This window comes from Athene cunicularia (genome assembly GCF_003259725.1).
Source record: "Athene cunicularia isolate RWA chromosome Z unlocalized genomic scaffold, athCun1 chrZ_part1, whole genome shotgun sequence".
Classification (NCBI taxonomy): Eukaryota; Metazoa; Chordata; class Aves; order Strigiformes; family Strigidae; genus Athene; species Athene cunicularia.
In genome coordinates this window covers 26,190,703-26,203,299 of record NW_020799142.1, presented here as the reverse complement: position 1 = coordinate 26,203,299, position 12,597 = coordinate 26,190,703, and the positions used below count along the sequence as shown (strand labels likewise).

The 12,597-nt window shown below is 57.3% G+C and overlaps 1 protein-coding gene across 1 annotated transcript in view; it reads left to right on the top strand.

The window, feature by feature from the left end:
- The first annotated feature begins 6 nt into the window (after positions 1–6).
- Positions 7–12,597, top strand: part of IL11RA (interleukin 11 receptor subunit alpha) — a 24,279-nt gene continuing 11,688 nt past the window's right edge. The window contains exon 1 of the mRNA XM_026865886.1: positions 7–34. The gene's annotated coding sequence lies outside the window, so the exon portion shown is untranslated. The remainder of the gene's footprint in view (positions 35–12,597) is intronic.

Here is a 12,597-nt window from a genome sequence, read left to right as displayed (position 1 = left end):
CCATGGACACATAGCCGCGGTGCCACGCAGGAAGGTAGGGAAAGCGTGTGTGTGTGTGTGTGTATGTGCCTGTGTGTCCCGTCCCCCCACGCCCTGAGAGAAAAAGGCTCGCCGCCGCCCCGACGCCGCGGTGAGGGGCGTGCGGCTGCGGGCAGGCTGCCGGCGCCGCGCAGGCAGGCGGCTCCCCCCACCCCCCGGCTCTTTGCTGCGCGTACGGGGAAAGTTGGGGGTGCGCGCGTGTGTGTGTGTGTGTGTGTGTGTGTGTGTCCGTCCCCTCGCAAAGTGGCTGGGAGGGTCTCGCCTTCCCGCTTTCCCCCTGCCTGCCGTGGGGGTACCCGGCGCTGCTCCCCCTTCTCCTTGCGCCTCTGCCTTGCCCGGAGATGCTCGGGGAATGGACGGGGTTGCCGAGGTGGGATCTTTGAGCCCTTTCCTCGGCCTCCGGAGACTCTCCCCCCATCACACCCCGAATTTAGACACCCCCTCCATCTCCAGGGGGGAGTTTTCTGGAGAAAGGCTGGAACAACACCAGGCAAAGCATCCCCCTGGCAGGGCCCCCTCTTCTCCTGGGGGGTCTAGGGAGAGAAAAGCTGCTCCCAATTACGAGAGGCGCGGAAAGAGGCGCTTTCCCATGCGCGGGCACTGGCAGGGCTCTCTGCTTTGTCCCTCCTTGCCCCGGGATGCTGTTTCAATCACAACTCCTCTGTCCTCTGCCAGCCCAGGGTTGTGTCCACTGCCAACCTCGCAGGCTGGCAGTGTCACCCCCCAGTTCCCCTCTGAGCTCTGGCCCCGGGCTGATGAAGAGTGTCAAAGGGGGTCACGGCACTGAGCTTGTCTCAGACATAGCTCTCCGCAAACCAAGACCCCACTGTGATGAGGCCTGGGGATGCCTTGTAAATCTCATTTTCCTTGTGCCTGGTCTCCATGGGGAAAAACCCAGATCTGCAGCAGCTCGTGGACGTGTTGCCATGCCCAAACCAGTGTTGGACCAACCGGCGTTGGTGGTGTAGATGGTGCTGAGCCACCCGGGGCTGGCCAAGCACTTTGGGGGATGCTGGGAGGTGCCCGCTCCTTGCAAGCTGCAGCCACCTCTGGCCACCGTGTTTGCAGGAGGAGGTGGGGTGTTTGCACTCTGCCTGTTTACAGGAGGGCAGGTCTCAGCGTTGTTATGCACGGGGCTGCACAGAGCCCACGGCATCGTAGCCTGGCATGGGGCAGAGGAGCTTCATGGGGAGCTCCGAGTGGCGAGGTCCCTCCCAGAGCAGAGATGGGAACAAGAAATGGTCACAGTGTCCCCCCCAGCACCCATGCACCCTCTGCTCCATGACGTGGCGCTCTTTTGGTGGAGTGAAAAGGGCCATATCTCCTCTCCGCAGAGCTGAAGATTGACCTTGGCAGCCGAACTGGGACAGGATTCAGGGAGACAAGGGCTGAGCAGTGACAGCAGGGTTGTGCGCAAGCCTGGATGTCACCAGCCGTGGGTGAACAGGGGATGTGGGGTGGAGTAGGGTGCCGGGGAGTGGTCCCTGGGGGTACAGCTGAAGGCAGACACTGCTTCGAGGAAGTTGGAAGAAGAGCAGCTCTGTTTTTTCCCTGCCTCCTGCTCCATGAACAGGAACCTCACGGGGAAAGGAAAACTTGACTTGATTATATCTGATAAGCCACTTTTTCCCCATCCCAGAGAGCTGTCCCGGCAGTGGGGGGAGGAGGATGCTTGGCCGAGTGCGGGCCCTGTTTGTGAAGGATGAATGAATGACTCATGGTGTGGCAAGTCTCCCCGCCGTCTTCATCGTGGCAGCAGCAGCAGTTCCCTTTTGCAGCTGCTGTGTTTATCAGAAGCCATCATGCTGGGTGGGCACCCAGGCAGCCCACACCTGCATCCCCTAGCCTGCAGGTACCCTGCCTCCTCTTCTTCTCCACTGGCTTGCCTGGACCATCCTGAGTGGGGAAACCCCCACAGATGGTGACAGTGTGCAGCACCCTCACCTGCCATGAACTAGCCAAGCGCTCAGTTCAAACCCTCTCTTTCTGCTCCGCTCATGTTCAGAAACGACTCCAGACTCTTCCTGCTCATGCAGGGCTCAACCTCCCTCCGGTTTCCTGCCAAATGTGTTCCTGGAGAGCTTATTCCCCCCGTGGGTTTGTGCCAACATTGTGCTTTTAGTTCAAGACCTCTTCTCCCTCTCTGGTGTTTACCCTGCTGTATTTATAGCTTCCTCGTTAGGTTAAACAAGTTGAAGGATTCTTGCCTCCTCTTCTCCCGCGAGTTTGGCTCTGGAGAAAAACCCCTTGCGAGATGCTTCCCACAGGAGGGAGCAGGTGCTGGCTTGTGGCTCTGCTTTTCTCCCTTTGGAAAATTTCAGCATCTCTCCCAGCTTGTTTCCCCTCTTCTTGTTCAAGCATGGGAGAGGGTGGCTCTGCCCCTGCTGAAGATGTATTCAAGGACGGAGCTTGGATGGGACGGGAGCTCTTCCCTACGGGCAGTGTGCCGGGGCCTTGCCGATATTTGGGATGCTGATACAAAGCCAGCATCAGGAATTAGCCCTGGGATGTCTGGGGTGACTCGCTGGGATGTTTAGAGAGCTTTTGGTTTTTCTAAGTGTTCCTGTGGTTACAACAGCATCGCGTGTGTGAAAATCACCACATCTCTCCGGCCGGGTACGTAGTGACCTTATGACCCAAGTTCTTACCAGCAAATCTCTCTGTACCTCCCAGTGATGGTTTTCTCCTCCCATCCAGTCTGTGAAGGTGGGGAAGGGTGCAGATGCCTTGCAGTTGTGGTTGAATCGTCTTCTCTAACAGCCAGATTCCCATGGATCATTTCCATGGAAAAAGGAAAATTCTTCTGGAAATTAGAAGCAGGTCTGTGGTGTCAGGGATCAGCGTGTTAATAGGAATTATCTCCCGAGTCTGACTGCTTCCCAAGTCTCTGACTCACCCTGGCAGGGGAGTGGGACAGGGTGAGCTTCAGGCTCTTTCAGACAGTCAGAGCACCCACAGCCCCTGGACCGTGTGCCGGGCTCTCTGGTACAGGCGGAGGGCTGGGCTGAAAGGTGTGAATCTTCCTGCTCTCCGGTGGTATGAGTCTGAGACATGGGAAGAAAACCTGGCAAACCTCTCCTTCTCTGATGTTTGGAGTGGGGGAGATCCAGGAGAAGAGGGACAAGAAGTCTATCAAGACTTGATTCACCTCCATCCTACTGGGACTGTGCGCTGTGGTCACATCTGACCAGCAGAGCCTGGGCTTGCTCCAGCAGGGATTGATCATTACTGAAAAAGCTTATGAGGGATTTTGGAAACATCTGGCAAGGGGAAGGTCGCATCTGCCAGTGCCCTGCCTGTACACGTTTCCTGAAGATGCTTTTGGAGAGGACAAGCAGTCTGGAGGGACCTTGGTGAGACCTGGCATGGTTGGATGTGGGGCTGGCCTGTGCAGGTGGTGATGGCCAGGGGACCACAGGGAAGACAGTGCATCGGCCAGGAGACAGGAAGATGCTGGAAATGGTTTGGAAATCAACCTGGGGCTCCCCAGAGAGTGATCAGCTCTGGTCTCCTCCTTTCAATATAGAGATGACCAAAATAGAGACAGCCTAATGAAAACAGTTATGGGAGTCCACAGAGATTGCCTTGTAGGGAGAGGTGGATAAGTCTAGGGCATCCTTCATGAAATCCTGATGGTGGAAAGAAGGTTGTTTGGGCATCTTATGGTTTACCCTGCCTCCTAAATTGAAAATGAGGGATCCTGAGCCTTTTTGAAGAGACGACGACACTGGAGGCACAGCAAGGGGAAGAGGGAATGGGAGAAGCTGCCAGCTTCGGGGGAGCATTATCTCTACAGCAGCTTGAGGAGGGTCTTCTGACTTCAGCAGAAAGGCCCTGCTTCTGAGTCCCATACCACCTTGCGAAGCCCTGAACAGGGCTCAGGGCTGCTGCCTACCATCCTACTAGCAGCCCTAAGGGGTATGGTATGGATGTACCTGCAGAAAAGCACATGGGAGGCAATGGGGCTGGCACAGCATCCCTGCAGCACATACCCGGAGTCTGGTGAAGCAGTGCCCATCCAGCTGTTTCCTTCTTCCTGTGCTTTCACCAGCCCCTTCCTTTGGGACCAACAGCACCATGTGTTTTATCCTGGCCAGAACGATAACCTCAGCTGGAGCCAGGGACCTCGCCAGCCCCTCTTTGATGAAGGTCAGCAAGTGCCACTTGAATTCAATAACATTGTGAGAGGCACAATTCAGCCTTCACCTTCCAGCTAAAGTAGCTAGAAAAAAAACAAAAATTGACATCGTGCGGGGTCTCCATCGTGAGACGGCCCTGCGCCGTGCTGGCGTTGCGACAGGGCTCCCGACAGCTGTGCTGCAACAGCCCCGCAAATGTCCCCAGGGATGGTCAGCTGCAGTGGCCCGGCTTGGCTTTGCGAAAGCTGCTGTCACGAAGGGTGCCCAGGCCAGCTGGCACATCCCCAGACTTTTCTTGCAGGGGCAGGGCCAGCCATCAGCCCCTGGGGAGGTCTGCAGGAGCCTTTCCTTTGCTTTCCATGAGTTTTGCCCGAGGCCTCAAGGCTTAGGAGGAGCTGGTGGACCCAACCAGCTATTGCTCCATCCTTGTCTTGCATGGGCCAACACACAAACCCCAGGGGGTTCCTCGTTGCTTTGGCTGCTTTTGATCTTTTTAGCTCCTGCGAGGCTCCCAGAAGGCTGTTTCATAGCTCCCCCGAAGCTGCTCCACCCCATCTCAGCTTTGAATTTTGCAGCTTTATGGCTGGAACATGGCTGCACCTAGGGCAGCACCCCTTTTCCCTGGCCTCTCCGATCTTGTGCCGGGCTCCATTTCCCCTCTCCAGCTGGGTCTGTGCCCATGGTCCTTGCACCCCAGCACCTAAAAAGCTCAGTGCCTCAGACTTCCCAACTGCTGGGCAAGCAGTGCATGCAGGGAGCAGGATGCAGCCACCCAGTGCCTGCGACTGTGCAGGGAGCAGCCAGTGTGAACTCCGGAGGGGCCGGTCTCTTGGAGCATCCTGTTGACACAGCCCTTGTTCTGATGCACATCCCCATCCCTCCTTCCCAACCGGAGGCTGCAGATAGACGCTGGGCTCTCTGGCAGCTCTGACAGCCAGGCGGTTTGCCCCGGAGATGCCTTGGAGGACTCCACCCAGCCAGCAAGGCGCTGAGGTTTGGACTTGGAGTGGTCCGGGAGGAGGATGCTGAGATGTCTGGACTCAGATGGAGCAGCAGCGGTGTTTGTGCTGTGTCTGGGATGGGTGAAGGATGTAAGCAAGGCCAGGTCCATGGCGAAGGTCATCTTGGTTTTCACCCTGGGGTGCAGGTGGAAGAATGAGATGGGTGCTGGGGCATCCCCAGTGTTCCCATGAGACATGTCCCCAGTGGGGTGGTTAATGGTGAGCGGATTCAGCCATGCATGGAGGATTTTCTTCCTCCAGTGCCTGGAAGGGTCCCTGAGAACTTTTTTTCCACTTATTTTCACCATTGACCAAGGGCAGAGGGACACTGCAGCAGCATTTAACCCTTCTGGGGCACATGGGGGACCTCAACAGTGCTGCCAGCGACGTGGCAACTGCATCTCCGTCAGCAGTGGCAATTCAGGGATGGCAACAGATGCCTCTCCACCATCCCTTGCCGCAACCAGAGGAGGGTGGAGTGGAGCCGGAGGCAGCATTTGCGGCCAGCTCTATGAATTTCCAATTACCAGCTCGCCTTGCCACTGCGCGAGAGGTTCCTGCACCTAATTTTTGGTGAAACGATCCATTTTTCTCAGTAATTTAATAGCGTGGGCAGGCTGCTTGCTGACGGAGAGCCAGCAGCCAGCACCGAGGAGCCTGTGTGCTGGGCTGCCGGCCGTAACCACCTTCCCCGGGCGACGCAGGAATGCTGACCTAATAGAAAAGACATTTAAAGAGGAGTTTTGGAGAGCGACTCGGCTCGGATTCGGCTCACATGCATGGCTACTGGCTGCAGTGGGGTCTATCCATGCCCTGACAAGTCCTGGGGACCAGCATGGGTAGAGGGGACATCCCTGATGGGAGCCAGGCACCGGAGCATGAGCCCTCCTGGCTGTCAATCAGCACAGCAGCTGCTTTATTTTCTGCAAAAAAAGGCTACTTTGGGGAGGCTTTCACAAGCTGTGAGCTGAGGCTGGGTTCAGAGCCCGGCTGGGCTCTCCCAGGGCTGGAAAAGCCGTGGCGTTTCACTCTGACATTTTCCAAATGAGATGTTTTGATTTTGTTTTTTTTTTAATTTTATTTTATTCCCCGCCCCAAGGTAATGTTTGGAAGCCAAATTTAGCTCAATTTAACTCAAACCATTTTAAAAAAGTAAAACCACTGAAAACTAAACAAGGCCTATCATTTAGAACAAAATGTTTTGGTTTTCATTTTCCTTTTGGCATGAAAAGCACAAACTTTTTTTATTTTTTCCATTTTCCTTTTGACCCACAAACAATTTATTTTTTTTTGTTCCTCCTGGTTGTTTCCCAAGACCACATTGTACACGGTGGCCAGGGGACAGACAAGCCCAGGTGCTGTTCCTGTTGGGATGGGGGTCCCGGGGCGTGTGCTTCCCCATGGAGGACAGAGGGATTTTGCAAAGGCCGCTCTCCCCACTGCCAGCACTGACTCAGCCAGGAGCTCCTTGCGGAAAAGGGAGGCCCCTGGTCTTGGGATTTGGGTCTGTCCTGGCTCTCCTAGGGTGATGTGAGCCCCGGGGCTGAGCCCTGCTGGTACCCGGGCTGGGCATGGCCTTGCCGTGGGTGTTGTTCCCTGCTGCTGGGCATCCCCACTGGGAAGGGCGAGCACTGGCTTTGCCTTCTCTCCTTGTTTATTCAGGTTTAAAATTAATTTGACCTTCCCCCACTCAGGCTTGTGCAAACACAGTGTGTCCCTGGCCAGGGAGCTCCCACCAGCCCTATGGGAGCCGTGTCTGTCCCCAGCTTGCACTGTCACTGTCCCCTCTGGGTGAGGTCCCCACCGGGACCTGGGTGCTGGGCGATGATGGGGCACCCACTCTCGCTGTCGGTGCGCCAGCCCTCTCCTGGCAAAGGCACCTCTGGCCGTAAATCCGGGCACAGTTAATCCTCCAGTGCAAGCTGCCAGGAGGCTGGGTGCCCGGATCCGGCGCCTTTGGGCTGGGCAAAGGGTGGCTGTGATGCCTCCATCCCGGGCAGGAGCCCACGTGCCTGAGCCAGCAATCATTCCCCCATCTTTGACCCCCTCTGTTGCCTGCCAGCTCAGCCTTGTGTCCTTTGCCAAATCTCAGGTCTCTGCTCTGCCCGCCAGGCTGTCGGACAGGCAGGGAGCAGGGAAGAGATGATGGGGAGCAGCAGTAGGGCCAGTCCTGGTGCAGGAGCAAGTGTCCGACTCATCCACCACCTGATTTTATTTTATTCCCCTCTCAGTGCCTCGCTGCATACCACAGCCGTGCTTTTTATAGCCCCCAGCTGCAGCCTCGGCGTGCTCCCGGCCAGCTCCCCGCTGTGGCCCCGCTCGCTCGGTGCCAGCAGCCCCAGCCAGGGGGGGGGATGGACGACATCCCTGGGGTCCCCATGGTGGTTCAGCGAGAGGATAGCGCGGGCTGCGGAGGAAGGCAGATAATTAAACCCTAACCCGGAGCCACGCTCCCGTGCCGGCGGAGGCGTTTAAAGAGCCGCATTAGTCACCCCCATCGCAGCCGGCGCGTGCCGCGTGCCAGGTCGGAGGCGAGCAGCGGTGGCCCGTCCCTCACCGTCCCCTCTGGTGCTGCCCAAGGGTGTTTTCAGCCTGACAGGGCCTCTGGCTCCTTCCATGAGCCAGTTTTCTCCGCCATGGTGGGTGTCAGCGGTCCCCCTTCCACCCCTACTTGCCCCCTCAGGCTCTGACGTGGTTGCATTGCTATGAGAGAGGTTAGAGGGAGGTTAGAGGTTCCTGTCTTCTCCCTGGGAGCAATTTTATGAGTGCCTGGGGCTTGCTGCTGCGTTTCCACATCCCGCAGCCATTTCTGTGGGTAGGTTGCTGCTATGGGAGGAGGAGGAGATGGGATGTGCGGTTCTGTTGCAGGCTGCACGCCTGGAGCATCCCTCTGTTGGGATGCAGGGTTTGCAGAGCGGGGGCAGCCCGCCAGCAGGCAAGGAGCGAGCATCCTCGCTGGGAAGCAGCGGGGGGGACCCGTCGGCTCCCTCCCCATGCTTTCTCCAGACGTGATTTCACTGCCACGGGGAGGGAGCACGGCCAAGGGACAGCACACGGCTTGCTTGCCGTGGCGTTAGTCATTTGGGCCGTGGCTGGAGACGGGGTGTGCCCAGGGTCCCCACGAGCCGGGGGGACAGGGGGCTCAGTGAGGCTGTGCTTTTGGGATGCTGCCAGGGAAAAGGGGGAGGGATGGGGCAGGGATGGATGGGGGCTGTTCTGGGCTTAGAGCCCACTGTCCCCTCCTTGCTGCCCTGGAGGGGGGGCAGAGGGCAGCAGTGCAGTCAGACATGCACCGCGCATCAATGGCCGAGCAGGGCCACCCTTAATGAGCTGATGCCAACGGCTGGTCCCCAACCACCTGGTATGACTTTTTGGAGCTGGGCATGGCAGCTTGGAGGGAGAGGAGATGCTGCAGGGAAGCAGCATCCCACTTCATGTATGGATTTGGGGAGATGTCTCAAGAAAAGGGCTTCTGCAGAGGTTTGTGGGTTGCACCCAAGGTGCCAGAGAGCCACATGGGACCCCGCCATGGCCTCTTGCTCTGTGCAGGCACTGGGGCTGTTGGGTGCCCAGGGCTAATTTTAAACCTCGGCCAAAACACCGTCCAGCTTGTTCTGCCTCTGTCAGGGAGGCAGGGAGAGGCCAGGCAGTGAAATACCAGCAGTGCTGCCATGTGGCTGCTGCCAAGCATCTGGGGCCAGGCAGCCTTGCCTGCACACAGGCAAGGCAGCGGGCAGGGGAAGGCAGGGATCTGTGGGGGTGTGGAGAAAGGGATGTGCAGGGGTGGGTTTTTCAGAAGCACCAACTGTAATTTTAACCCAGTGCGGGTGTCTGCAGACAGGGGCCTTCCAAATCTGCTTCCACCCAAAGGTGCTGGGCTTCACCCCGTCAGAGTTGGGGTTTCACCAGCAGCACCCCAGCACTTGTGTGAGCTGGGGGTGGCCAGGGGGGGCTGTGGGAAGGGGGAGCTGCTCATGCTGTCGGCCAGGTGCCGAGCATGCCGGGAGAGGGGAAAGCCTCGGAGACTCATTCTGAAACAAGGCTGCCCTTTTATTCTCCTTTATGACTGCATTTTAATATCCACAAACACCCCTCCCTCCCCAGGCTGCTGCCAGCAGAGCCTGTATCGCTTGCGCTTGGCCTGACGAGAAACCCCGGCCAAACCCTGGGCCCCAGTTCAGGGGAGAGGATTATTTTTCCCCTCTCTTTCTTTTTTTTTTTAATATATATTTTCTATAGCTCTAATTAGACAGGCTTGAGCCCTGGCCAAGCCAAACACACCTGGGGGAGCCTCGCCTTACAGACCCCATCTGCTGTGCCGGGGGCTCTGCTCCCCACACAGCCGCTGCCTGGCCCCTTTATAGGGGAGGGGGCTGCTGGCAGGGGGGGTAGAGCTGCTCCCACACCAAGCCACCAAACAGCCTCTGCAGAGGAGGAGAGCCCAGAGAAGCAGCTCGTGGAGATGGTTCAGAGGCAGTGGGGGCACCCAGTGGAGTCCATCCCACGGCAAGACCCCCATCCATCATGGAGCTGAAGTATCTGCCCCCTTCAGTGCTCCGTCAGTGGCACAGGACTCTAGTGCCCACCAGGGCTGGATGCTGTGGGAGGAGGGTGCAATGGGTACCAGAGAGGTTTTGCTCTCCTGGGGTGACAGCTTGAGGGCATCAAGGGGTTGCAGCCCTTAAAATCTGCATGTGCCCAGGGAGGGAGGATGCAGGGTGTCCACAGTGTGTCTGGGTGTGTGTCAGGCTGCAGGACCACCTACCTGGTGGTCCCATCCAGGGACCTTTTGGAAAAACGAGCAGGGGACTTCAGTGTGCCAGGCCACCACAATAGCTTGCACTGACAGCCAGATCCACGCTGGGCTGAGCTTCGGGTGCTTCTTCCCATCACTGCTGACTTTCTTGTGGGGCTTTTTGTCTGGGCTTTTTTTCTCTCCAGTTTCAGGGACCACCACTGGGCCCCCATTGCCAACAGGCTAAACAGTGGTCCAGTGTTCCCAGTGGAACAGTGAACCCAGGGTCCCATGGGTTTCACACCACATCTGTGCCTAGCCAGAGCTAAGAGAGCTCTTGGGGGTCTCTGCTTGCCCACAGTGGGGTCCCATCTCTCCTGGGACTGGGCTGCACACCCCAACAGGATGATGTGGGCCAGTGAGGAGCAGTATGCACCTTTGGGTGGCATCCAGCACTGTGGCTTATCCTGGAGGACATTTCCTCCTCCGTCCCATGCACTATCTCCCAGGGATGGGCAGGGCACACTGATGTGCCCCTTCTCCATCCTCAGGGATGGATGCAGCACACCATCCCCTCCTTCGTCTGCCCAAGCAGTGAGTAGGCAGCACTGAGCAGGTGGCACTGATGCAAACTGCCCTCCCAGTGCTTGGGGTGTCACTGATGGCTCTTCCCAGGAGCTCCAGCAGCTGTCTTACCCTCTCCCCTCCGCCTGGTGCTGTAGAGATGCTGCCTGCAAAGGGACATACTCTGTACTTCGGGGTGCACACCAAACACATCACCCTCCACGTTCACCCCTGGTGTATCCAAGCACTTTACACCAGCATCACCATCTTAGGGCAATAATAACTGTAGCAGCAGTTTATATTTTATATTTAAAATATAAGAAGTAGGATCTGGCCTCACTAGAACCTGCTGGATCCCTTGATGGGCTGGGGTGGCAGGGGGGGTACAGGCTGGGACATGCCTCTGTACCCCTCCAGCGGGTGTGCCAGGCTGGAAGGTTTCCCTGTGCTTGGGAGGGGGGGTGCTTTGGGGCACAGCAGCTGCTGGCCCGTGGTGCCTCTGGCCAATGCCGGGGCTGTGCAGAGGGCAGCTCGAGCGTTTTGTGAAGGATTTCAGAGCTGCCTTGGCCTCCAGTCAGAGCAGGCTGCAACGGGAACATTTCGAAATTCTTTTGGACGAGGAAAATTCCACGGGCAGCCCCCCTCCAGAGAAAGTTTGGGATGGCTGAAATGTTTGGAGTGAGAGGCTGCTTGCTTTTGTTTACGCTGAACTATAACATTGTAGGAGGGGGGAAAAAACCCAAAAGGAAAAAAAGAGACAATAGGAGCCTGTAAACAGAGCTGGCCCCAAGCAGGGCCAGGGCGTCTCTCCAGCATCGTGGAAGGAGATGTGTCAGCACACTCACTATGCTGCCCTTCTTTCCCTCAGCTCGGATACGATCGCACTTAATCTTTCAGGAGAACTTGGCTGGGTGTTTTTTTCCCCCAGCAGAAAACGAGCAGGACAGTTTTTCCAACATTCTCCACTTAGGCAGGACTCAGCCCCCATCCTCTGGCCCTTCACTGCAACCCCCAGCCTCAGTGGTGGGCTTCTGCCTCAACTTTCCCCTTCTTCTTGACACTTGTCCACCTCTCATTGTGGTTTGGGGGCAGTCATCTGATTGACCTGGCATGATGTGGGGGGCACAGATGCTGTTTCCCTAGACTCTATTCCTGCTATGTGCCTTGCACCCTGCTGCATCCCCTGGGCTGCCTCCCCTCAGCAAAGCAGGCAGGGTTGCCTCCAAGCTTGGAGAAAACAGGCCATGGTTATCACACCAGGTGCCAGAGCCTGGGACCAGCATCCCCACATCATACATTGCCAGGGGTCTGCCATCCTCCCCCCACACAGGGACACTGCCAGTGGCGTGCAAAGGGTTAATGGGCCACCCTTTGGTGGTGGCTTTTTTTGGCTGGCCAGGTGGCCCTTAATGACACCAGAATCCCTCTCTGGCCCAAAAGGGATTTTGTATTGCAAAAGGAGTGACAGCAAATTGCTAGCTGGGGGAGCGTACGGTGAACTGTTTATTTTGGCCCTGCCGCCACGCAGTGTTTTGGCTGACCTGGGCGCCTTCCTGCCTCGGGGATGGAGCTGAGCCCGATTGCTCCCAGGCACTGGCCAGCCTTGGAGCACGGAGAGGGATGGGGGGAGCACCACGTAGGGGGATGCTGTGAGGCCCCGCTCCTGCTTAGAGGTCCCAGCTCAAAGCTGTAGTTCCGTCAGGAGCACCAGGAGGAGCTGGGCTTGCATGGGGCATTCACATGTATGTACATATATATATATATATATATATATATATATGTCTGTTCCCTACATATATGGATGTATATGTTCTTGTATCAGCTCCAGGACCAGTTTATGGAGGGAGTTTGTTCTAGGGCATGCAGATGCTGCTTGGTGGGGGAGGAGCTGTGGATTCACCAAAACCTCTGTCAGGCTGGGCTGAGCCAGGAGCAGAAAAATATCCCTAATCCTAAAATGTTCTTGGGACAGGAAAAGCCTTTCCCACCCTGCTCTAATCACAGGGTGGCCCAGCTCCCTGCCAGCAGGTCCCACCCGTGTCCCTGGATCTGGCACCGTGCCCATCCCTGTCCCACAGCCTTGTGCCGAGGACAGTGGGGATGCACACCCCCCCCCCCC